The sequence below is a fragment of the Falco biarmicus genome, chromosome 9 (genome assembly GCF_023638135.1).
Source record: "Falco biarmicus isolate bFalBia1 chromosome 9, bFalBia1.pri, whole genome shotgun sequence".
In the NCBI taxonomy this organism is placed as follows: domain Eukaryota; kingdom Metazoa; phylum Chordata; class Aves; order Falconiformes; family Falconidae; genus Falco; species Falco biarmicus.
In genome coordinates, this window is record NC_079296.1 from 46,579,513 (window position 1) to 46,606,989 (window position 27,477).

Here is a 27,477-nt window from a genome sequence, read left to right on the forward strand (position 1 = left end):
ATAAAGAATCCGTATTTTTACAGGCAAATTATGACAGTCATACTACTAAGAGCTTTTCACTCCTTAAAATTCTTAGAGCTTTGTTGAGAAAACAGCATAGAGACCTTAAAATATAAATAAAATGCACACAGAGTAATTAAAGTTCCCGTGAAAAAAAATGGAATTAATGATATGGTACTGCTGAAAATTTAAATATAACAAAATAGCATGCTGTTTCACGCTACTGCAATTTGAGTACTATGTATATAATTATGTCAGGTTTGAGCTGGTTACTTAAACTTTTTAAAACAGCAATTAAAGAAAATGCACATGCACCAGTGGCTTTGTAGAAAACAAACCTGAAATCTATGTAAAAACCTTCATGCACTCTGTAGAGCCTCAGCTAAAAAAGAAAATAGTTCTCTTTGAGCACTGTGGTCATGGATTTTGCACTAAGAAATGTAGTTAAAAAATTAATTTCAAGCTCTACTAGAAAAAGGAAACAATAAATATTTTGTCCAATATAAAAGAAAAAAAGACAAATCAGTAGAAAAAGTAATTTTACTTTCAAACTTACACACAAGCGCCACAACAGCTAAGAAAAATGAAAGCATTTGCTCCCCCTTCAGAAACGAGACATTCAACTTTGTATGTACAGGTAGTACCTGCTGGGCTGTGTAATTAATTTAGGTCTGTAGGCACTGGGTTAACAGATCGTGCAGCTCTGCTGTCATCTTTGGCTTCTATTTTGGAACAGGTATCCTAACATAGGTATTAGAAAGTGTATGGCATGGAATAGCCCCCTAAATTTGTGTTTTATAGAATCAAAAAAGCTTTTTTTTTCCTGATACATGATGATGCATCCAAAATCCAACAATTATAAACCAAAACACACAGCTCAAATTCCCCTCCACATTTTAGCCCATAGTAGAAAGTACCAGTCTTCCATTTCTATATGGTGGTGTAAAAAATATTTTAAGGGCAAGTAAAGCTTTCAAAACCCCCAAACAGTAAGAGAATTCATTTAATTTACTATCAGTAGAATAAGGTAATATGGTGATATGGTTAACTCACCCTTTTAGGTTCTTTAGAGATTTCTGCACAGAAAAAAAAAAAAGAAAAAAAGAAAAAAGAGAGAAAAGAAACTTTTGGTTTGGTTAGTGACTTTCCTCCTACCTTAGCAAAAGGGCCAACAATTCTACTTTCACGTTTTCAGAAATTACTTTGGTATGGATTCTTAATGTTAGCCATCTCATAGGGAGGCTTTAGCCTAAGCTAATCATCTGGGTTCCATCAATAGTCAATGGAGAGTGGTACTTTCAGAGGGCAATTTGTCCCTTGCTAAGACAGATGTCAAAAACTGGTGGCACAAATCGCTCTCTGGAGATACCTGTTTCTGTCCATTGATTACAGAGCAAGTCTAGATAATTTCTTCAGAAACCAGAGCCTTTGCTGACTTTGAGGATGATGCAGACTCTTTAGTCCCTGCCTCATTTCTGAAAACGAAACTTGTATCCTCGACACTTCTGAAATTGTGTGCTAATGTTACGAAGCACATTAATTTTAACTAGGGTAGAATTAAAAGTATGTGATAACAGAGTCCTTAGTTATTACATGATCTTTGGTTTCTCACTACAAAAATATTGGAAGGGTTTCTTACATAATAAGACCTGTACATTATAATTTATTGTAAAGTGTATGTAAATAAGTCACATTTCACTTGCCCATTAGTAAAATGTAAGTGTACTCACTTCCAAAAATTGATAAAAATAAATATGGTAGAGAGACCTTTCCGAGGGACTGAGTTTTGTAGGACATGGGTATTTTATGTAATATGTTCAGTAATTTACGTAAGCCTCATTCTCTACACTAACATGTGCAAATGAACAATTTTTTCCAGAAGAAATAAAACAGGAGGAATTTATCCATTACTTAGACTCTAGTCAAGGGATCTGGGAAGCTGCATTCAACTCCTCTGTCGTTCCTCCCATGGAAGCCTGGGCAACTCATAGGGTCTTCCTATATACTTGTTTAACAGTAGTGGAATAGCAATAATACACTTTCCTAGGGTGTTATGGGAACAGATACATAAAAATTATGAACTACTCTATTAGCCCAATCACACAGGTAACATAAAAGTATCTAGATGAAGTATATTGCAATACAAGCGTTCTTCTTAAATACACCTCTCAGCTATGCATAAAGACAAATTACCAAAGCTCACGTAGATGAGCATCCTGAAACAAAACAAGCCTAGAGTCCAGTATGAAGTATTACCCCCTTTAATTATTTTAAAAAATTACAAGACTGAGATTACTTAGGTTTTTTGTCCTTATCAGAGAGCTTATTCTAGTGCAAATTTTTAAAGAGAGCATGAAGAACATGACACTTTGGGCAAGACCATTAGCACATTCTTGTTTGCCCTGGCCTAGCCTTAATAGAGGAGAGTTCTACTGATTTACAGCTTTGACAGTAAACAGAATTGCAAATCTTGGGCACATATCTTCCTTATCACCCTTCTTGGGACATGCAGGCATGTAATGAATTCCCAGGAACAGACAGGCCACCACCTCATCTCACCTTTGCTAACATAACCCCTGCACTTCTCATTTGCTGGTGGCTGGCTGCTTTGCTGTCCTTGTGCATCTTTTCCCTTCAAATGGCTCACAGCTCCTGCAAAGGCAGCCTGCAATACACCAACCGCTGTTTACAGAGCTGTCCTTAGCTCTACACTGATTACCAACCACTGGGCAATCAAGATGATACACTATTTTACCTAATTATTGACATCTGGATGAGCTGTGTTATTAAACAAAAAAAGCAGCTCCTAATGAGTTTGAAAGCTCAAAATTTGTTTCCAAAAAAGTCATATATCCACTAATGGCAGCCTAAACCCCCTGTTTTCCCTTAGTCACAATTTAAGACAAACTGCAAATCTGGGTCTGCTCCCTTCAGAATTTAGCAGCTTGGTCTCATTCTTACATTAGATTCCTCATTGAACATCATTTCTGCCCACTAAGACCAATTTTCAGTTACTCTTGTTAACATTCAACTGTGTGTTAATAATTAAGGAAGCAGGAAGGCCGAGTCCTTGCTTGGTGCAAACATAACGGTTGAGACAGCATGATCGGTGTGAAAAGCCAGCAAAAATTTCCTTACCATTTCCTTACAGGCATCTACATCACAAATACAGTTAGTTATGCCAGATCCCAATATTTTTTTTTGCAAAAACTGAATCACAAAAACCCATATCCAAATCCTCCAGCTCTGGATGTCTCCATACACTTGGAATCTTTTAAGGTTCAATTCTCTTCTTCCTGCGAAAGCGTCTCCCAAGACTTTCTTGTTTGTGAGGCGATTTGCTTTCCAAGGTTTATCAGTCTCCGCAGTCATGGTGGAGTCTCCAAAGCCACTCAGGTGGCTTGCTCCAGTACCAGCAAAGAAAATAAAGCTGGCTGGAGGATCTTTTTAATGCTAAAACCAGGAGTGCCCTCTAGTGAGATTCCACAAGGGAGCATGCGTAACTAACCTTTGTCAGCTAGCGCTTCTTTATCTTCATAGGTGGTCTGATCTGCTGGGAGTACAGTTACTGTACCGTGCTCCTCATAATGCAGCATCAGGTAGTGCGAAGCAAGAGCAGACTGCGTGGGTCTGCGCGACAGCGATGGGCCAGAGAACTGGCACTGACTGGCTGCTTCGGGAAGCCCCAGCACTACCGTGCAGTCACAGAAGGTCCCTGCATCACGTACGCACTGAAGCCGTACAGAAGGGCTATTTTGCTCGGTAACGGAGAATGCCTAGGCTCAGACACAGGGGTAGTTAACACGAGTAAGAGTTTAATAAACAGACATCAAATACAAACTCATCTAACAATGTTTGCCCTCTTATTACATGCTTTGAAATGCTCGCCTCTAATCTTTAAACCTGCTTTATTCTGTTGTCCATATTTATAAGACTAAAACTACTAAAACTGGAAATGATATCTAAATGAAGAGATCCAGACACCACCTAAGCAGATAAAATGCTGTGCACATGATCAAACAGGCAGATAGAGCAATTCTGTATCCTGTTGTTTCATACTATAAACCTGCTGATCCATCAGCAACTTAAAGCAACTGTGACTTTTGTAGCATGCCTGGTAGCAGTACTTGTAGCGTAAGCCTCAGGGTATTTTCTAACTTCTTAAGAGACCACATTTTGTCACCTCCTGATGGCAGTTCTTTGCAGGGCTAAATAATTTGCGTATCTTTGTTACATCTAGATAGAAACACATTCATACTTTAGAAGCCGTGGATTAGTAATGCTTCCCCTGCCACCCCCAACCTGTTTGACTGAGGTTTTCAAGAAAGAAAAAATCACAATCTTTTAATCTTTTGGCCTTCAAAAAACATACGGAGTTCTACAAGCAAAGAGGAAAGGGACAGAGCAAATTATGTAATTAGAAGCCACAGAATGAAAGTAGTGGCACAGTACTGGATATTGATAGTTAATCTCACATTAAATTTAAAGATACCAACAGGTACAACGACACTGAAGAAAAAGTGGTGTGCTGTAGGTGGGCCAGTCAGAGCCTGCATAGCAAGAGAATTGCAGAGGTCACTGTTTAATAGGAAAAAACATCCCTCAGGAAAACTATTTACTAATCATGTAAGCAAAAATGACCGCAACAGTATGAGGGGGGGCGGGGGGGGAAGATTGTGTTTTACAACGGGGAACTGTTCCCGAGATAGGATCTTGGAGTGTGACTTGGTTGATACTTACTTTTCAGTAACACGAGACATACTAAGCAAGAGACTGCTAACATGAAGAGCTGACAGAGTTAACTACAACATGTAACAACAAAAGACAGAACAGATGGAAGAAAAATGTCCTCCTCTCCTTCACGTATCTGTGAAGTGTTTGACTTCACACACATCCCAGGCTAGGTATCACAACTAAAACTAAATGTGATGGCTCATATTCCTAATAGGATACAGTGGCCTTCACCTTTAGGTCAAGGGTTCAAATGCAAGCCCAATCAGTGGTGACCAAATGTTGTCACCATCTGCCTGTTTAGTGGCCTAAATGAGAAGAGAAAGGTTGTTCAGCTCAGTCCCATTGTTAATGGGCAGGTGTCTCCATCACAGAAACAACCATCACGACTGTCACTAACTGGAAGTTGAGTCAAAGAGGTCAAGAACTGAATGGGCATAAAAACTGAATTAACAGATTAAAGAGTCCCTCTAGATAAGGGTCAAGGCAGTTGTGTGCTTGCTGTGCAGATAAAGAACATTTCAGTCTTCAGGGCTTGCAGTCACATGCCTATCGCTAAACCAAATTAATTTTTAAATGGAAACAGAATTGAATAAAACGATTTATAATTTGATTTAGCTTTAGCTATTAGGCTCGTTCCTATTTTCTTTAGCATCAGCTGGAGGTATAAAGAAGTATATGCACATCTAGGGCTTCTACAACTGCACTGCTAAATACCGGTAGCCTTCTGAATGTTCAGAGGTGTTCGGGTCCTCCAGCTTAACAGGTAGTAGACATGGCCACTGCCACATGGCTACTGCACACAGTGCTCGTGTGCTTCATCCAGTAGCCTTGAAAAGCCACCCGGGCTTTTGAGTCTTGAGACTGGTAGTGACAGCACTGGAAAGGTGCTCTGGTTTTTACCAATATTATCATAAACATATGGGAATCCACATTTTTTTCTTTTCTTGCAGAATTTGATACTTGTAAATAAAGAGCGTTAGTGGAGTGATCTTAACTAAACTCTTCTAGTCATGTCAATAAGAAACTCTTCTTAGCTTTTATTCTGCTGCCTATTTTTAATTCATTTACGTACACTTGTATATCTAACAGCATCTTAAAATGCTAAGACTTCATAGACTTAGTCAAAAACATTTTTCTTTACACTACACATACACATATTTTTTACTTCTACTTAGATCCACTGAAATCAGATGATAATTACCTTGTTTTGATTCTCACAGTAAGTGGTGTGCTGGAGTCAGCAATGAAGCAGGAAGATGTCAGATACCCAGAGAAGATAGCTTGAAGCACAAGCTTTGAAAAATTCTGGACAGATAGTAACTTGGCTCTTCTCCCTGCCAGGAGAGATAATCGGAGCTCTATGCAATGGGGAGCATGTACGTGCATACGGATCTTTGGGAACATTAACGTGAGCACGAGGTTCATCCAAAGAGGAGGAGCTTATTCAGGCTTGCCCAACCTTCCCATATTACAACTGCCGTGAAGCTGTGCTTTTCGCAAATCAGATCTTTCTTCTTGTCATAGTATATAACAGCAGCTTTCAGCACCACTTTGGGAACACGAGAGCTCTTTCCTCTACCCTGAAACTCCCACTGTTTCTCACTGCTATCTTATTTGGAGCATGTTTCTGGATGCTTTCCATAATTCATAAATATGAATATTATTTAATGTGAATATTTAAAACAAACACCAAGGCAAAAGTTTGTATTCACAAAGTTGTTTAAAAAAAGCCAAGCCAAACCAAAAACAAGAGAAGGACATAGTAACTTGTTGTTAGTCTCTTTACAAAGTCACAATAAATTGCAGCTTATGTAGTTCTCACCCAACACTGACACACACCCAAGTAAACTATATTTTCTTAATAGAAAGAAAACAAATTCTACTCCAATTATTTTCTTTCATCACACTTGAAGGCAGCAATGTAATTCCTGGGAAATAACTGTTCTTCATAGATTAAATCTGTGTTTGATAAGGTACACACATGCATAAGCATGTCGGGGGTGATGGTACGAGTCAGTAAGTTAGAAGAGGTCTCGGTAAATAAGAAAATACTTTGGACAAGTATTTATCTCCAGTTCCTATCCACATTCCAAAGAAGAATGAGAAGCAGCAGCAACGGGCAATGTCTTCATTCTGATAGTGTCAAACAGCCTCCCGGATGAGAGGGGTCACTTCAAGAAAACAGACAACTCCTCTATTCATTGCTTGCCCAGAAAACCACCAGTAGGTCAACCACGGAATAACAGTGCGCTATCATTTATGCTCAGGCCATGCCTACCACTTGGCTGCCACGTAATTTTGTATTCCCTTACTGAAAACGCGTCCTTTCCATTAGCAAGGAATTCTCACCCCTTTACCCTTCATCTTCTGTGATAGAATCCACCTCAAGTAGCTTCCTAATGAGTTCAGGCCTCCAAGTTATTCACATTCGTTACAGCTGGATAAATACACTACCTTTCCAGTTTCATCTCCAGGCTACAATATAATCCTGGAGAAACACTTTCCCTTTACCCCCATACCTTGTTTATTCAGACCGTCCCTTTGGGAACAGGAACAACGCAGTATTTCAAGACTGTCAGAGAGAGCCTGGCCACAAACTTTTGTAAAGTCTCCTATGTTCTACACATAAAACACATCCTAAGGTTCTCTACAAGTTATTATATTAGAAAATAAACTCAGAAGTTACTGGGATACTATGCAAAGAGAATTTAAAAGTTCCCACAGGTTGACATCTTCAGTGTCACCTCGTAGAACCTAAGCAGTGAAACCATGAGCGCTTTCACCCTACAGAGATATCAACAGTTTGCTGGCTCCCATTTTATTCCGCGATGGATCAGACACAAGCACAATACATGAAGTAAAACCTCCAATGTCTATGAGTCACGAATCATGATATGGCTGCCTGTTTCTGCAGAGGGCTAGCTTCAATGATCCAGATGATCCCTTCCTATTACAGGTTCCTGGGGACTGGACACAGCAGCCTGTTTAGAGGAGTTAGGAGCGACTTTCTTCTATTTCAATCAAAGAAGTTTGGTGATCATGCCTTTAGCAGGGCTCCCCTTCTTCAGAAAGGGCTTCTCTCTGGACACTCCTCCCCAGTGTCTCTGGGATTGAGAGCACTGGAACGTGAAACTACTGAACCCTGCTGAAGCAGTAAGGCAACCAAATGAGGCAGGACATCACTGCAATAAGGAAATAAAAGTGATCTTACTGCTACGTTTTGGATTGTTTCACTTGCTGTGCCTCTTAGAACGCTCTCAGCATGCTTTGCTAAAAAGAACCACTGATTTCATTCTCCAGGTCATATTTAGCAACAGGAGAAATGTCTAACATTTAGAACTGCTCCAAGTTAACTATTCTTTTTACTATTCCTGCTGCTCATTACCCAAAGCATTAAAACATTCTACAATCTGGTAACTAATTCCCTGCTAAAACATGAAAAAAGAAGAGCACTCAAAAGCTGTCCATAACTATTTTACCTAGTCAAGTAATTTTTCAGTGAAGCTCCACATCTAACCAAGATCCCACACAGGAAAATGAAACATCTGCCTAATGACTGCTTCCAAGGCACACGTCCATCATCTTACCCAGCTACTCAACCTGTAACGCTATCTCTTAGTAACTCTGCCTTTGTAGTAGATGAGGCTTAAGCGCGCTAACACCAGAGCACACAAGTAGAAAGCACAAACTGCTGAAGACACAGGAACCACGTCCTGAGCTCCGTTAATCATTTGTACGGAAAGGTGAGGAAAGCTTTGGAAAAGGCAGGCCCTAACTGCTGTATAAGCACCGCTGTTGAGGAAGCTTAAATGCTTCCAGTATCCAAGCTCACATCATGAGCAACGGTAGGGTCTAGAACACAGGCCAGCTCTTCCACGCATTTCACCTACCTTCCATGGACTAAATGTGTAACTTCCCCCAGGATATGCAAATGATGACCCAAGGGATTAGGTGTGCTGGTCCTCAGTACAGCTTTGTGCAAGAGGCGTCGGTAGAGGCCCAAAACAAACTCCACAGCTATGCCTGGAAATATCTGAAAGTTGTAAACCTCATCCAGTTATCACAACAGACTGAGCCACAACCCTGCATGCACCAGCTTACATACTTTGCCTCTAGAACCTGTTAGTAACACAGCTTTTTCAGAGTAATTGTTAATTCCTTGGAAGTAGAGGAAAAACACACCATTCATCACAATCTAAGTAATACAAACGTATGAAGTTCTGCTTTACATATATGTTTTTTAAGAAACACATCAAATCCATTCGAATTTCTCAGAAAATATAGTTAGGAGTACACATTCAAACTGTCCACGGTCAGTCCACAAAAATTCTCACTAGGCACAATGCTCATCAGGCTGCTAATTGGTAATATGGTAAATACAGAGCAAATCTGGGTCTGCTTACAACGCTGCACACAGCACTGTGCATTGCTCTCTGATAAAGCTAGAAGGGATCCAAAGCCTCAGAGAGCACTGTGATTTCACAGTATAATAATAGTATCACCAACAAGAAAATAAAATCCTTTGTTTGTGTGCGCCTCTTGGCAACTTTCATAAACAAAAGCAGCAAGGAAGGTATTGCAGGATTGTATCTTCAGAGCAATCAGCGCCACACCTATTGAAGGCTACAGCCCACAATCCGGCAATACCCTTGCATTATAAAAGTGAGAAGACTTTGTTATCTACAATTTAGACCCAACTTCATTAATTTAGGTTTTACTAATAAGACAACAAATCTAATTAACGGAACTGATGTGGAAGCTTAAATTGGTGCGTGTATATAAAATACACACATATATATATTATACACACACAAATAAAATGAACTGCCTACCATCTCAGCCTTGCAACGATGGCATTCTCTGTGTTACTCATCACTTGTATTAGATGTATTTACCTTTTGCTTTTCAGTTTCAGCAAATCCATCTTTGTCCTTATACTATGAAGAAAGACTAAAAGATGTTTGATTCACCTCCGTACTATTCCTTACTTCATATTATGCACCACATTCCCATTTAGTTGTCTTCTAGACTCAACATATCGGTCTTTAATTTCTCTTCATCCTCCTGACTAATAATTTTGTCGCCAGGATTTAAGTCTTGCCTATCCTCTCTATTCATAACCAACCAGCAAACAAGGTTTTATTCAAGGTGAGGTGATTTGTATTTCAGCATTATCCTTGAAATATTTCCTCAGTCCAAATTCATGTAAGTTCTAGGGGAAACATTGCCTTGTACTTCAAGTATTTCCCCTCATTCTGACAAACAAATAAAATACCCATTACGCTAACAGAAACTTAACTAGTGAAAAATTTACCACGTTTCACCATTCCCATTTTGTAAGAATGATTAACACAGGAATAGGCTTTGGTGAACAGCCTGAAAATATGCTGTATGGTGATAGGTATTGCCAGTATCATGTCACTGTTAAAAGAGTTTCCTTGACATTCACAGCTGACCACTAATTATTATAGTCCTTCCTTCACATACACGGGCTACATAAAATGTAATAGTGAAAACAGGTGAAATTTGACAGACTCCACCTTCAAGACCAGCTTCCCAAGATAACAATTTTCCTATTATTAGCGAGGGGTTTGATCTCTCTCACAAGGGCACCTTGGCTCCAACTTCCCAGCTGGTACAGCACACAGTTTATATTATCACGCTGACTAATGTGCCTAGACAGTAGCAAGTTGTGTGTCTTATGTATTGTTGCAACTTCCCCTTTCTTAAGCTACCTAACAGAAAAATAAATACACAGATGAATTTCTCCAGGACCTCCTAGAAAGGGATTCAGTGATCCAGCAGATCGCCTGAGGTAGCCTCCAACCCAGAGTGCTCACTTAGGTAAAAGATGGCACAGCCTCCCATAAGCAATCCCACTCCTGAACCTGCTCCTGCCCTTTTCCTCCCGTTGCTGCACCGGCTGTTTGCAATGCAGCCTCTGCACGTGACGGCTATTGTCAAACCCAACACAGGGGCCAGGAGAGAGCCTTTCATCGGCCCACCGCTCTCAAAAGAAACCTTATAAGCACACTGCCAACACAATACGCGACCTGTGTATGCTCATTTTCTTGCCCCTGCCTCTTTGTGTCTCTACACGTTAGACAACACTGAGATCAGCAATGGTACTTTAGTCATAAAATCATTATTAAATTTTTGTGCAGGACTAAGGAGAAAGAAAACACAGTTACACATACCAGACAAACAGACATACATGCACCTCATCTCTAATTCAAGGCAAACATTTCACAGTCGGTTTCTTGGCGCTTTATGTGAATATATATTAAGTCTAACTGCGTTTTATGTTGAATATGTCAACCATGTCATACATAAAGCTGCACATCACAGTCTTTCAGGAGCAACAAAATGGTGAAACAAACATATCGGGGCTCCGACTACCTTCAAGCGCTGTTGACTAATCTGTAGGGGCTCATGACTGAAGTCATGTCATGTAGCTCTTCGGTAATAACCTTGGACATGCAAGATGCTCCTTCTCCCCTCAGCGTGAGCCGCTGCAGCAGAGCCTGCCCCTGGCACCCATGGGCACTGCTGCCACCCCTGCCCTGCCCCAGCCGGGCTGTCCTTCGGCGCCCACCGGCATGACTGCCAGCACTGGGAGCTCTGCACACCAGCTCCCGACACTTACACCGCTGCGTCAGGTTGGGGGCAAATCCTGGGTTGTCTCTTCAGCCCTCCCTGAATTTTTTTACCTTAAGAATCATCTTTCATGCTACACCACCAGGCAGGAAAGTTTAAGATTATGATAATTTTCTGTTATTCTTCTCTGGCCATGTCTGATACTTTCTTATCTGCATTTCTTTTGCTAAAGACATTTGCTGATCTTAAACCTGGCTTGAATGAATAGCAATTGTTCCCTTCTGGTTTTGAAGGTACTTTGTTTGTCTACCCCATTCACTGGCCTGAAATCAGCAAGGCCTCAGATGGCTGTTGCTATGGCAACTCTGTTCATTCAACACTGGCATATAATGAAGACAATGTGTTTTCCATTTAGATGAGTTTTAGAGCAAAAGAGAGAAAACTCCTGCTTAACAGTCCCCGAGAATGCCAGGGTAATATAATCAGGGTTTCTGTAGTACCAGTAAAACCACAATGTGCAACTAAGAGAGGGAAAGAAAGAAAGTTACGTTGATATTTCACAATAATTACAGCACTGGGCAAATTAATCAACAGTGTGACTGCATTTCTTTACTCTTTAAGACCTTCTCCACAGAGAATAATTCAGAAATAAATGTTTTGCTCGCACTTTTTCCTAGTGAAGTGGCAATTTGGACACTACTGACCTGCTAATAAGACACCTAAGAGCTTCCCTCTCCCCCTGCTTCCTTAAGTAAATGGGCACTTTGAAAGCATAATTAAGATGTGTGGGTATGTGCTTGTTTTTAAAATAAGTTTTCATGAACACTGACAGGCAGAATTACCAGTGCAACAACTTTCTCTGCCTCCTCTCATCTGCTGGGTGCTGGCCACTCACCTCCATCTGCAAGGCCGAGTACATCCCCGCTGCTCACAGAAACAAGGAGCAGAGTTATTAAAGGGTTCTTTGCATACAGATATGATTCGCTTTGTACATCTACACCCCAAGTTTTTCTACTTACCTCAGTCATGTTAAAAATAAGCGTAACTAAACGTGTGTCAGGAGAGAGGAAGCAGAAAGGGCTCAGCTTGCCAGGAAGGTGGCACACGGGGAACGGCTGCTCCTCTTGCCCACTGCAGCTTGCCATGCAATTATTGCTGTGTATCGTTACCGAAGGCGACTGAACAGGGTACTTGAAACAGATTCTTACAAACATTTCCAAAAAAACATATACCACAGAAACTTGTTTACTCCTTTGATCCATGAAGTCCAGATGTTTTCTCTCTCTCCCTCTTCTCCTTCCTTCTCTCTTGCTCTCCCACATGTCGTCTCCTAAGTTCTTATCTGGTTACCTTATGGGCTTCACTCAGGAAAAGAAATCAGGAATTTTGAGATCCCCAGCAATAACAACAACAACAAAGAGGAAAATGGAAACTAGGCATCATAAGTTTTTCTATTTTCAGTGGAAATAGTGACTTGAAAAGATTTCTCTTTTCCACTGTTTTTGCAGAGCAGCAGGGAGCAAACCCTTCCTGAAGGGAAAGCCAGTTTTCCAAACTCAAATGTACTACAATGTTTTAAAATTCTTCAAGCAGGAAATAATCATGTTTTCAGTTGCCATGTCCCTCATTTAATCAGGTTACCTCCTCCTTATTTCACTCCAAGGAGGTGAGTGGTTTTAGAACCATGTTTGTGTTTTATTTTCTTTTAGTTGTCACATTTATGTCATTTTTTTAAAAAGGCAAAGTAAAAAAAAGACTATCATTAAGCTGGAGTAAAGATACAGGACCTATGTTTATCTACCTTCAAGGTTTTTAAGATTCTCAGGACTATGGAAATGGCCTGTTTTAATACACAGGACTCTGTCTGCACATGGAAGGGTTGTGGAATCAAAGCCGAGAAATCCTGGGTGTTCTCAGTGATTTCAGCCTTTGCCTAACAGCAATTTGTGCAATCGTGCACATTCACTGTGACATGCAAACCATCCCAGGATTTTGAAGAGCAGTGCCACCAGCATGATGCCTGATATTTCTAATTATCTCCCAAATAAAAGGTTTAAACGGGTGGAGCCAATTGATACTCCTCTTTATCCAGGTGACTGGGCTTTGATGGGTTATAAAACTTGGTGACTACCCATGTATTTTGTAACACTATCTAAGGAGAAGGAAGATGTACGTCAAGATCTGTGTTTGTTCCTTTGCACTTCTACAGCTGAAGAAAGCAGTCATGTTTATGTCTGTCAGATCTTTTCTGGCTCTTCACTTGTGCTGACAGCCTACAGCCTTGCTTCAGTTCCTACAAAGCTCAAAACCTGCAGCTGCACTAGCTGGCATGCCTTTTCTCGTTCCTCCCCTCCACCCCTTATCTCCCCCGCTCCACCCCCCGTCTTTATTTCTAACTTTTTTTTTTTTCCTTTCTCGTCTAGATCAAACCTGACTGGCCTCCAAGAAGAGACAGAGACTGAATTTTAAGGCACGACTACAAATATGGTGTACATGCACTCACACACACAAGCTTTCCTCTTCTAATTTCAAACAACTGACCCCTATTCTGAAGACTGGCTATTGCACTGAACTCACTTATTGTCAGAATACTACAAAACCAGCCATCATTTATGCAAGGAAGACAGCAATATAAATCATGACAAGCCCAGAGTACTTGAATGTAGATTCATTGTCAGTTCAGACCTTGAGATGTAGCTCTTTGGCTCCTGCCAGTTAAGTCAAGATTCAAGGCTACGATTCCCCAGATAAAAAGACAGACAAACCCATTTTGTAGTGTCAGCCCAACTGAAGGGTAGTTTTGTTTAAATCTATTAACGCAAGTTTCTTTAAAATAATTCAAGTAGCAACACTGGTTCTACAGAAATCTCTGTATTCCCTACAAGTTACAAACCGACAATCAGCTATTTAATTTCAGGGTCCACACGAAGAACCATATGGCAGAGTAACTGTAGTGGCAAATGAAGTTAGGTTGAAGCTTTTGAAGTGTTAGAGGTAAACTTAACACTCAGGTCAAACTATTCACTAAAGGATTAATTTGTTTTCTTTCCTCCTCTCTTCTCTGGAGACAGAACGACTGTAGAAACAGTGGTGAGTGGGGCAGAGCTGTAAAAGAGCAGGACACAAACCAAAAGAGCAGAGCGTGCAACAGGAGAGGGTTCAGAAGGGAAAAATTGCTGCATTTCCTAAATCCACAATATCCCAGTTAATCCACACAGACAAAACAGCAGCAGTAAGCACTACTCCCTCAGAAACAAAGGTGATTTCAACAAGATTCAGCAACGAATTTGTGGCGTACTTCAGTATCACTTGTCAGTGTTCGTACCACGCTGGCGTCTCAAGGCTCTCGGCACAGACCAGCGCACCCACACAGGAGGTGCTGCAGGGGCCTGACTGTAAATGCGAATAATCCCATGAACACCAAGGGATTATTCTCCATGCTTCAGCCATCTCAGTCTTTGCACGCAAGGTGGAGGAGAGGATAATGTGGCTCTGCAGCCTGTAACGCAACGTGTGCAGATCCAGCCGTGTGACACAGGGATGGCACCAGCCTTCAGCTAGGACTGTGTCCCCCTATGGGGTTAAGTTGTGGTGCATGCAAGCCTGAATTAATTCATACATCACTGTGTGCAGAGCACCCCTCCCTCTGGCAGCCAAGGACCCTGTGGCGTGCGGCATAGCTGCTGAGCCAAAGTTAGCAGGTCGGGCTTCTGCGCCAGCGAGAGCTCCCTGTGCCATGCTGTCAGCAGGTGCGGGAAAGGGAAACCAACGCCAGTAAGATCTTCTGGATTTATTAGCTTATGCCCTGCACAGGGAGGGAAGCTGCTGGAAGACGGGGCGCAGCAGGGTCGCTGCTCTTTGAGAGATTTCAGATTCTTAACTCTTTCGACCCTTCTCAAATTTGTAAGCCTGTGCCTTCCCTGTAAAAAGCCCAGCGCGGGTGCAACCCCTGTGCTGGGGGAGTGGGGAGGAGAAGCCCCCGGGGTCCCAGGCTGGCAGCAGAAGACAAGAGACAGAAACACTGCATCTGAATAAGCAGAAGGCCAAGCCCCCTGCAGCAGGGGCAGGCACGAAGCAAAACATGGAAAGATGGAGAGCTGCTTAGAAAGAAAAGTTGCAGTGAACCCCTCAAAGATAGGCTGGGAATTCCTTGTGTGGACAATACTAAAATGGAAAAATTCTTATTTATACAAACCAAAGGAAGTAATCTATGAGTTAAAGTTTATTGCCCTCACTCCATCTATTTCTATGACACTGTGATAATGTCTATCAGCTTACGATCTGTCCCAAAGTAGCAGTAGTAGCTTTTTAATCTGCGCTGAAACTGCAGGTTCTTGAAAAAGAAAATATTTTCTTTGTATTTTTAAAATTATTTTTCCTTTTATCATCTATGCACGTATAGTGCCTAGCAAACTGCAGCCAGGTCGTAGGTGGGGTGCCTCCTAGTAACATCATAAATAACTGAAAGAATTGTTTCAGTACAAGCAGTTTAAACAGCAAAAAAAATTTGTTCTTTTCACTGATGTGTTAATAAATAGCAACAGCAACAACAGAACCAGCATACATTTGATGATTCAGTGTCTAAAAATTACAATATTTGCAAAAATTACCAGGGAACATTCACATTCAGACAAAAAAAAAGATCTAATATAAGAAGTTTCAATTGTCTCTGAGTGAGCCGATGAGCCCCTGAACAACTGGACTCATCCTGTGCTGGTTCTGTTAGAATGAAGCTGCTTAATACAAACCAGTGTCCTACTGAACATCCACATGATGTGTTCAAGTAAAATTATTTAGAAGTACTGATTCTCCATCATATTCACAAACATAGATGTCATTTTCACATCATAAATTCTTCTTCATCTCAGGAACAATTACTAAGCGAACTGGAAGCTGAGATTTTCAATCAAACAACAAGATTTTTCATTAAAATTATAGGGATACATAAAGAAGTCAAGATGATCTAAGTCTTCTTTAGGTAATTAAGTAATATAAAGATTAAGCACAAAGTTCTTCATATACTACACTCTTGCTAAGCACAACATGAGAGTCACCATGTGATGAGATTTTTGAGCAACAGGTAATTTTTGTGTAGGGAACGGGTACTCAGGTAGATGTTCAGTAGCTCTGTGTTATTGCTTCTGTATTACAACACACTGCACCAGATCACGCATGCTGTCTAATAAAGATATTACAACACTAGCAAACATCATGGCTAAACTAAATCCTAATGTAAACTACTGTTAGAGGGGTATTACATTGTTTTCATTTGCTCTGTGAGTTGCAGACTTTAGGATAATAATATTGCTTGGTAACAGCAATAGCTTAATTTCATGTTGTAACACCCTAACGACTTTATTGTTTCACTCCCATTCCAATTCCAATAGCTATTACCATTTAAACACCTGTATTATCAAAGTGTTGTGGTTGAGTACCTACTGGATAATTTACTTACGTTACAAAAGACTAATTCAAAGGAAAGCTATATGTTTCTCTAGCTGTTGCACTATTTATCTTTTTAGCATAAGCAGAATCCATCAGAAAAGCATGCGTTGATTAAAACAACCAGCCTACAGTCCTACTTCAGTTGATGTGCAGGATATATTTCCTTCAACATAATGGGAGGGGGGATACATTTTTAGTTTTTGAAACAGTACTAAAAAAATTTCCAGAGCAGCAAGTTTTACACACAACTAAGAAATTAAAGCTTCTCAGGCACTGATGTCCACGTGCTACATCTAGGTAAATGGTTTACCAATGGAAGAATTAACTGCTTCCTCTATAGAGGCAGGCAACAGTATACTGATCTTAATTTCATGAGTGACAATTAAAAGTCAAATTCTTATACACCCAGTGATTTGGACACCAAAAGAATAGGATAAGCTCTAAGAGTAATACACAACTTATCAGATAAAACATACTCTTTTCAGTCTTCAATGACATGAGATGACCAGACCTGCTAAAAAAATTCTACTCTACTTGCCATTAATAAATATATTTAAGACTGAGTTAAAATACCTTGTCTTCAACCTTTTCTTTTTCCAAAAAGAGGTTCAACAACTGATTAATTTATTTATTTTTACTTCATCTTAATGTACAGATAAAGTACCTCAACGAAACGGTAAATCACTACTAGAAAAACCCACCAATGCTTAAAAAGCATTTTCAAGGTCAACTATTTTCCAAACAAATAATTCACTCAAATTTCTTTCACCACATTCTATTTAATATGGAACCTCTCACGTGAGCGATGTGAAAGTTTGAAATACTCGCAAATCAGTGCTTCTAAAAACCAGCTCATCTGAACTGAGAACTCTTAGGGCTGGTGACCCCAATACAGACAGAAATCCCCTATACAGCAATACATTCTGTTTAACCCTATTATGAGACAGCATGAAAGTTCTGTTGTACAAAACACATTATCCTCTCTCTTTCTAAAAGTTTTGGGTTTAAGATTTTAATGGGCATAATAAAGCTATGACAGGCAAGTTCCCTGTAGTGGTTATGTCTGGGGAAAAAAGCTTACCTTAACCCTTTCTACTCCGTTTTGTTCTCTTTGGTCTTGCTTCAGGACTCAATGAATCTCATTGTTACAGATTGTTATCCATAGAAGTGAACAATCTGCAATTGCTTCAATTGCCCATGTTACATAAAACTACTACTCAAGATCGACAAGGTACGACAAGAAAGCTCTACTCTGAGATCTAACAGTAAAGGAAAAAATAGTTTAAAAAATATCTTTTCTGATTCAAAATGTTTCAGGCAAATCTGACAAAATACAGCGCTCTCTGCTACTTTTCTGAAAAATTTTGCGTGCTGGTATTTACCAACAAATACACACTGAGGCTCTATGAACTTTTGCAGTTCGTATGGAATGCAGAGAAACATTTTTAAATTAGAAGTCCTCTCTGTTGAATTTTCCATTAAGGGTATTTACACACCTTCTATGTAACATTTTTTACCCCAGGTATGTAACTAAATGCGGGTTTTTTAATATAAACAGAAAATACATTTGTGCTTCACCATGATGCAATGTAAAGGCTAACTCTTTCTGGTTAAGAGATGTCTGAACTATGTCTATGTGTCTCCAAATTTTTGGATAAGCACGTAAATAAAGACTTCAACTGTTAACATTCAACTTCATGTTCTCTTTTGGCCAATTCCAGCATGATCCAGCAGGCCTTTGCCAACCACTCAGCTAAAATTGGTTCTGAATACATTCAGCAAGCCACCTCCAACTGAAAGACCAAGGTCAGCGTTTCTAAAGTGTACATATTACTGACATACCCATGCACTACGAGGGTGCTTATCCTCATTCAACCAATATGGCAAGATTTTAAAAGTTCATGCATTTTTTATTTAATATTTTTCATGTATTTACCGAAAACACAGCTTTGAAAGCCAAAGTATATTTTCAGGTCTATCAGAAAAAGCTCATCCCACTGACAGCTTTGTTGTTGAAGACAGAATGACTCAGAGCATTTATTATTTATTATCATTACATATTGTTATTTATTAACTCAGAGACTCTTGAGTTCAATACCTGTCTGCGGTACTGACTTACAACATGCCCTTAGGTAAGTGGCTTAGTTATTCTCTGCTTTATTTTGTTGCAGGTGAAATCTTTTCTCTTAGAAATGTTGGAAAGAATTTTTTGAGACCCTTGGACCAAAATCCCTTCTGAAAGCATCGAACAATAGACTTGCTGTATCTGAATATGGAAACGGAAAACAACTTATCAATTAGCTATAATTAACTTCTTCCTGACACAAAAGGGATGAAATTTATAATTTACTCAACTATGTGTTCACGAGTTTCACTTTTGTTTTTAATCTCTTTCACATGTGCTTTCATTCAAGAAATTTTCTTAGCTATCATCCACAAAATATTTTGAGAAAGGACATAAAGAAGTTAGAAAGATGGAGAGGGAAAAGAAAAACCCCATAACCCCCCTGTTATTTCTACACAATACTCAAACCTTGAGATTGATTAGTAAATCAGAATCAATAGTAATTTCTCCTATGTATATTATTATTGCCATAGTATAAAGTATAGTCATTATTTCCATAGTCCAATAGCCAGGCGTATTCTCAAAACAGAAAGATATTTACGTAACATTTCTGAAGGGGAAGAAAAGATTATTTCAGGCTCTTCTAATTAATAGTATTGACCAAATTATGGTGGCTCATTTGTTCTCCTCTCCAGAAAACAACTGCCCTCTGGTTAAAAAAAATAAAGTTATATTAGCTTTTAATTTCCATTTTCAAAGGTATGTTTATGGAATATTCAAATTTGTAATAATTTTTCCTAGCACACATAATGACAAGTGTGTGTTCTCTCTTGTGCTCCCCATTTGCCCACTCCATCCACCCTCCACCCTGAGCCTACATTATAATTACAAATATAATTATAAATTTACATTATAATTTAGGTATCTGTGTGAGTGCCCATGTATAATAAACGGAATCACTAAGTTAACACAGAGGAAAAAAAACTAACACTGAATTTCTTTGCTTGTCCTAAGAAATGGTTTGGACCACGTGAAAGGACCAGGATGTAGAACGAAGCCCAAAGCTCTAATTGGATAAATGACTTCTTAAAATACTACTTAAAATACTTGGATTTTGCATTTCATTGGAACATTACAAAGGTCCTTGAAGAAATTCATATGCACTGAACTAATTATTAAAGTGACCAGCACTTAAGCAGGACACTTCCTAAGGATGCAACAGCAAGGCATGCTACTGTGTTCAGTGTGACATGGAGTCAGGCACAAGCTCAGGCTCGAGGACTGTACTGGAGCCTCCACATGCTGGAATCATTCACATCTCGATGGTAAATTTGCAAAGGGAGAGAGAGGGAAGAGGGAGGGGTGAGAAGAGAGCTTTGCTTAGGCTAAAAAGCACTTACTTCTAAAGGCAAAACATATGGATATCAGCAAACAGCCTCAACACGAAATTCAGAATGTTTCTGTTGAAAATCCCATTTTGGTGCAGAGGAAATCTACAAAACTCTGCATCAGCTGACTCTGGGCTTGTACTTTCTCTGCCTCACATTCTTAACTTGTGTTCCACAGCAAAACCCCTCCATCTCAGCATCCAGAGACTCCCACTGGTTGTGACTCCCAACCCAGAAGTAATCTGCTTAACATTCAGCTTTGCCAACAACTGCATGAGACAGCTGCCTTAAGGGGGCGGGGAGAAAAATCACTAATTTAGTTCACTATTGTTTTCCCGAGGTCAGGTCTAATTAGTTTCCAGCATGGTAACTTTAGGAAAACTAACACATATGGAGCAGCCTCCCTACAAAGGAAAAACAGAATCAAATTTCAAGGAAAGCATCGCTTCCAATTTTGCAGCTTTCCGGTTCTCTCCGAGCCAACCCAAACTCCTGATACCAAAGCGCGTTTGGTAGTTGGTTGGCACCGTGGCCACCAGGGACAACCCAGGGCTCAGCAGGCTTCCCCGGGGCAGGACGGTGGAGCGGAACGATACACGCCAGTACAGTCGTCTCGCCCACCTAAGAGGAAGCCCTCGGACACACCGCCTAAGCGCAGGCAGGCTTTTTTTGACATCTAGAACACATCTGTGATTCAAAAGTTGCGAGTGCATACAAACATCTTTGCTCTGCTATAAATCTAATTGTGAGGCTAAAACACAAGGTAAAAAACTAACCCCGATTGATAAAAATACTTGAAGAAAGCACACAATATTTTCCATTTTTTACAATATTTTCCATTTCTTACTCTTTGGAATAAACAGCACACACCTCTAGAGAATAAAATGAGACAAAAATTTTGATCTTTGTCACTCTCACAAACACCGTTACAGCACTTCAGCTCTCGCAAGGCTTTCTTTCCAGCTGGAGTCAGTTATGGCTAGAAGGGAGCTGGTAACTTCTCGTGCTTCTCAAAGCAAACTCTCAATAGTTGCTAGCCTGTGATAAATGCAGTACTGAGGAAAATGATGTTCCTATTTAAAGCAACAAGGTAGAAAACTTCCCACGTGTGTACCGGCCAGAGAATGAGGGGTGTATGTGTATATGTATACATATATACAAAAAATATACATACACATTAGCAACACCCAAAGAACAGTTCAGTTTAAGATTCTGTGAAGTCTGGCCAGAGGTGACAGACACAATGCAACAGATGAGTACTACATTAATTAATATGCATGAATTAATAAAGTTCAGCATAACCTCTGCAAACGGTTAAGTTATTAACCACATGGCAGCTTACCACAACGCAACCACCACTGCCTGTTAGCTCAGCACCCTCTCATGCCACCCACGTGGCTGTGCCCCACGGCGAGGGAGCACCCGCGATGCCCAGCGTGGCACGGGCCGGGTGGCCAGGCCCCCCCAGCATCTCACAAAGCAGCCTGCACGCAGGAGCCTTAACGAGGCCATGCAGCCTTATCTCCTGCTAACAGACACCTTGTTTGGGGGCCACCAGGCATAACAGAGCTCAGATTCGTGAAGTATTCCGTGGTTTCTCACAGAAAAAAAAAAACCCACACCAGTATTTAGGGAGATTCATTTCCCCCTTGGTGTGCCCAGACTGTCACACAGATCAGTACCTTCAATGAAATGCTGCAGTTAAGCACTTTCCAGTCCAGCTCAGTTTGTTCCAACCTGATTCTCTGAAAATCACATGGAGAGTTTTCAGCTGTAAGCACCATTTCTTGCACTGTATTATTTAATTACTGTAAAGGAGCTGGTCATGGACCTGATAAAGCTCTGCAGTCCCCAATTCTCTTGACTCGTATCTGACCTTCCAAGTGAAAAGATAAATAAAGGAATCATTCCCGGTGGTAATTTCCATGATGTTAACAGTTTTCCACAGCTTGAGGAAGAAAAACACGGTTTTTGGATAAGTGCACAACAATATGCAGCCAGCAACAGCATTCAGTTATTACTGATTTATCCTCAGACCGATTTTACCAAGTGAAACATGCAATGATGATAAAGTCTCTATTTGGCTGAGACTTAAATTAGGATCCAGTAGCTTACCTAACTAAATTATAGTAATTTTTTTGCTGTTAGATATAGTGTTTGTTTACCAGGACCACCAAACTAAATAAAAAAGCATTAAACTTCTTTATCACTCCAAGTTTTCACTTACCCCTGGGCAGCAAAGTAATTTAATTTCTCAGTGCCTGATAGTATTTCTGCAGGATATCCAATCTTAACTTTACACATAGCTCGAATTCTTTATTAATATTGCCAGAAATCGGGGGGGTGGAGGAGGATTGACTTTTTCTTATTCATTCCTCATTCCCAAAGAAGAGGTGGAGATAAATTGCATACCTGTTAGAACAACATGATTTAAAACTTTACAACAGAACGAAGCTCCTGTTGTACCATCTGGTTAATAAGCTGTCAGTTCATTTATTAAGAACTATAGAGATCTGATGGAATTTGGGGAAGCGGCTGACAGCCCATCATATTTCTAATTCTAAGGTACATCCTGTCTTTCAGTAAAGTTTGAATAAAACAGTTCCACATGCCAGGTTTGCAAGTGAGCTATACAAGGAACAAAGGCACTTGGGAGGAAGCTTGTAAAGATCTAAAGCTTTGTAGACTATCTAGAGAAATGTATCTATAACCAGGCACTGAATCAGTCTCATTTCCCCCGCCACCTTCCCCGGTGCATTTTCTCCCATCCCTCCTACATCCCATACTACATTCTTCAGCACAAGGAGGTTTTGAAGCAGGTTTACAGAAGGTAATCACTGTTGGAGGGAGGGAGGAAGGGTAGGAGTTTTTCCATCTCCAAGAATAACAGATGAAGCTGATCTTAACAAAGAGCATCTGCAACTGTTCTCTGGCTGAGGAGGGGGGTTGAACTTGCTGAAGCACAAAAACAAGCCTCAGCTTAAGTCTGAGAAAAAGGGGTGGGGACAGAGGGCAAGAAAAAAACCTGAAGAGCTGTGACTCTCAGCTGCCAGAAGTATCCTTTGGAAAAAGGCGTTGTTGCCTTACAGGAGCTAAAAGTGACAAAAATGTAATTTTTAGTACCCTTATTGGATGTTTTACTACATCCTCACCGGGACCTTCATTAAAATCCTACTTAAGTCAGTGGTTGGTTGCAAGGGTAAAGTGGCACCCCTGGGACATTGCCCAATGTGATTAAAAAGCACACAGAGCAGTGCCACAAACTGTAGCTTTTTCAACTTGGATATCCCTGTGGTTTTGTTTTCATTTTTAAGGAGACTGCGACAAACCTTTTGACTGAAAATATACCGACTGTTAAGAAATACCTTCTGTTTGAAGAGAAAAGGTGTGCAGCACCAGCCTGTGGGACCGGCACTAACATGAGCAGCTCTTCTGCTTTGACAAAACAGCATCATTACCAACAACATGATAGCTGGGATCAGGGGAACCAGTTCCATTTCTGAATCTTTCAAGTGCAGCTGTAACCTTTTTTAGAATGCAAAAAAAGCATAACAGAAGTCTTCCTTGTGTTACAGCGATACTGGAAGACCACATTTGAATAATGTTCAGACATGTTTAAAAGATCCAAGTCCATCTGCTGCTGAAGTCTTTACAGGCCCAAGCTCTACTTTCAAGACTGTCAACTGGCAGGAGAAAAATAGTTTCACCTCTGTTGGTAGGGCAAACACGAAATCATAGAATGATCCAGTGATTTCCCAAAAACCACACAGGAGAGTCGATACAGCCAAAACTGAACCTACATACCCTGGTCAGAATAGGCCAATCAATCACAAAAATACCTACTTCTAACTCTTGTCACAAAAGAGAGTTTTTGCCAAGATCCTTTGACTTACGAGTCTCCAGCACTTGGAGTTCCTGGAGCTGGCTCAATCTCCACGACACGACTAGTCCTTTTTTAGTTATTTGATTGGCATTATAGCTCTGAGTCTGGACTGCGGTACCATACGTAATGAAGTTAACACTAAGCACTCCGCAAAGTAACATCAAGACTGAAGTTAAGCACTTTTATTTAAACACATAAAATCTAGTTATTTTATATAAAAACAGAGCCTACTGATTTCTTTGTTGTCATAAGGATATGAGCATGTTTCCCTTTTCGTAACTGTAGGTAATGCACAAGGGACCAGAACTTGCAGACATTTTATCACTGAGCATTATACAACAGCACTTTCCCAAACTGCAGTTTATTCTCTGACTTAAAACCAGAACAAATGCTGATAGAACAAAAGGGAAGGTACACCTGCTCTCCTGGAGCTGTACTTTTCTGGGGGTTTGTTTGCTTTCAAGTACAAGATACGTGGAAGAACAAGGTAATTTGCAGAAACATACTACCCTCTCAATGGTTTGGGCTCAAAAACAAACAAACAAACAAACAAGTGACTGTAAAACAGTATAACATTCAGAATGTTTATTTTGATAAGTTGTTACTGTAACTGTTCTTCAAAATTGTTCACCAATTACAAATTTTGCCAAACAAGATTACCAAACAGCCTTTAAAACCCAAGAGAGGAAAAGTGTGGTAAGGGATGACTTTCTTGGGAGCTCCAGTTCCCCTCCTACCTACTGGCATCTGCAGGACCCCTGCATGTAGAACCCTTTCACAGCAAGCTGAGATTTCCTATGGGAACCTGAACTGAATGGCTTTAACTCTAAACTTCTGAAGGTACAATTCAGAAACCCATCAGAGGCACTGAACTTTCATGAAAATTCCATACAGGCAGTTTTCTGCTCGCACACAGTTCCTTCACAGAATCATATAGATTGGAAAAGACCTTTGAGATCATCAGGTCCAACCCTTAACCCAGCACTGCCAAGCCCACCACTAAACCATGTCCCCAAGTGCCACATCTACACGGCTTTTAAACACCTCCAGGGAGGGTGACTCCACCACGTCCCCGGGCAGCCCGTTCCAGTGCCTGACCACCCTTTCGGTGAAGACATGTCCCCTCACACCCAATCTAACCCTCCCCCGGTGCCACCTGAGGCCGTTCCCTCCTGTCCTGTCCCTTGTTCCCTGGGAGCAGAGCCCGACCCCCCCTGCCTACAGCCCCTGTCAGGCAGCTGCAGGGAGCGATAAGGGCCCCCCCGAGCCCCCTCCTCTCCAGGCTGAGCCCCCCCAGCCGCCCCCCATCCCACGGGTGCCCCAGCCCCTGCCCGGCTCTGGACACGCTCCAGCCCCTCTGCGTCCCTCTGGCCGTGCGGGGCCACAGCTGGCCACAGCGTTCCAGGGGCGGCCTCGCCGGTGCCGAGCGCAGGGGGACGGTCCCTGTCCCGGGCCTGCTGGCCACGCTGTTTCGGGCACCAGCCCGGTGCCGCTGGCCTCCTGGGCCACCTGGGCAGGCGGGGGGCTCCTGCCCAGCCGGGCGCCAGCCAGCCCCCCCAGGCCCTTCCCCGCCGGGCCCTTCCCAGCCGCTCTGCCCCAGGCCCGCAGCTGCCCGGGGCTGGGGTGACCCCGGCGCGGGGCCCGGCGCTGAGCCCTGGGGAACCTCGTACGAGTGGCCTCGGCCCCTCGGCCCGGCCTGCCCAGCCCCCCCTGCAGAGCCCCCCGCCCCCCAGCACATCGACACCCCCAGCTGGTGCCACCCGCACACTGGCTGGGGCAGCGCTCGGTCCCTCGCCCCGATGGTCCATGGCGACATGAACCATGGCCGGCCCCAGCGCTGAGCCCTGGGGACACCCCGTGTGCCCCCCGCCAGTGCCAGCGGGGTGTGACTCCATTCCTCACCACTGCTCGGGTGCGATCCTTGTTGGACCCGGACCCAGGACTGGTGATTTGTACAGGCTTTGCTGATGAAATAAAGTTCTCTCAGAAAACACTGGCTGAATATTAAATATTTTTAAATACTAAAGCCCCCTGCCTTAGACAGCAAATGCTTCACAGGTCCAATAGTCAGCAGTATCAAGACTTGCTCTTGAGTCATCAACTAAAATAAGCCAGGGTTCTGGTCAGGACTGCCCTACCACTGCAGCTCCTCAGAGCTCAAGGAACAACTAATATTTTTGTTACAGAATGGGGGTATAGACAAAGCTACTGAGAAACTGGAGGACGACAGCATTCTGCTTCATCCAAGAGACACCAGTCTCAAAGCAATTGTTTTATAAAACCTTTTTCTTCATAGAAAATTCTAAAGACTTTGCATTTTCAATTCATTTGAGGTGAAAACTTAAGACTGCCTGAATAATCTTTTTTTCACATATATTTCTCAATTACAAAATAAGGAATTTTCGAGGTTTGAAACTCAGTGGGTGTTCTGTTACAAACACAGGATGACAATGTATATGGGACTAATCAAAACAGAGAATATTTTAAACATGTTGCCATCATCTTCTACCACGCTGATGTGCTAATGGGTTTAAATGTTAGAAGAAATGCTTCTCCAAATAAAAGACCAGAATGCTGTTCAGAATCTTTTGCTTAATGTCTGTCATTCACATAGAAGCATGTCACCCAGTCTTCTTAAATCACTTCCATAACTTCAGTGTTGCAGATTTATTGGGAACAGAAATGGGGAGAGGGGGAAGAGAGAGGAGAAGAAACCAAAATCATTCTTCTGTTCTCAAAATGCTTTGTAATATGTTATGGTTTATATATCACAGCAAGTTCTCCCTTTTCAAAACCCAAAATTTGGCATCTTTTTTCAGGAATCATTAATGGCCACTAGCGCTGTGCAAACCTCCAAACCCTTGGAGGTTTTGGCTGGCTTCCAGAAGTTGACACACTTACCAGCATCTCTTTGGTCTAGAAATCCTGGGAAGAGTTTCAATTCTTCCTGGTTCCCAAATGGCCATAAGCATTTCAAGAATAGCCTTTCTCTGCGGTATTTCTCTTTCCTCTTCCAAACAAACCCAGCCGTTCAGAGGCATGTGAAAAATGCTGTAAAATGCCTCTCGTACCTTCCTCAACCACCTAAAAAGGATCAAAGTTTTGGATAAAGGTTTGCTTTTTCAAGCAGGACACACAATGGTAACCCATGACAAGCATTATGAATGCTCTTTGCAAAAATTTGCCTCCCATTACAGCCCAAATGGAAGGATCTAAAGCTCCTCTTCCTAGAGTTGCAAAATCTTGTTGCGCTTGCACCTACAACAAAGGTCAGGATCTAGCAGAGTCACTGTCTATGCTATCTCATTACAAGAAGAGATATCTTTTCCCATATTTCCCTCATAGGAGTTATTGGAGCCAATAGC

At 41.3% G+C, this 27,477-nt stretch overlaps 1 protein-coding gene across 7 annotated transcripts in view; it reads right to left on the minus strand.

Moving 5' to 3' along the window:
• Positions 1–27,477, minus strand: part of ZMIZ1 (zinc finger MIZ-type containing 1) — a 307,512-nt gene that overhangs the window by 180,446 nt on the left and 99,589 nt on the right. The window contains exon 3 of one of the 7 annotated variants that reach the window (XM_056351243.1): positions 5,936–6,068. The exons of the other annotated variants lie outside the window; for them this stretch is intronic. The gene's annotated coding sequence lies outside the window, so the exon portion shown is untranslated. The remainder of the gene's footprint in view (positions 1–5,935; positions 6,069–27,477) is intronic. 7 annotated transcript variants of the gene reach the window in all.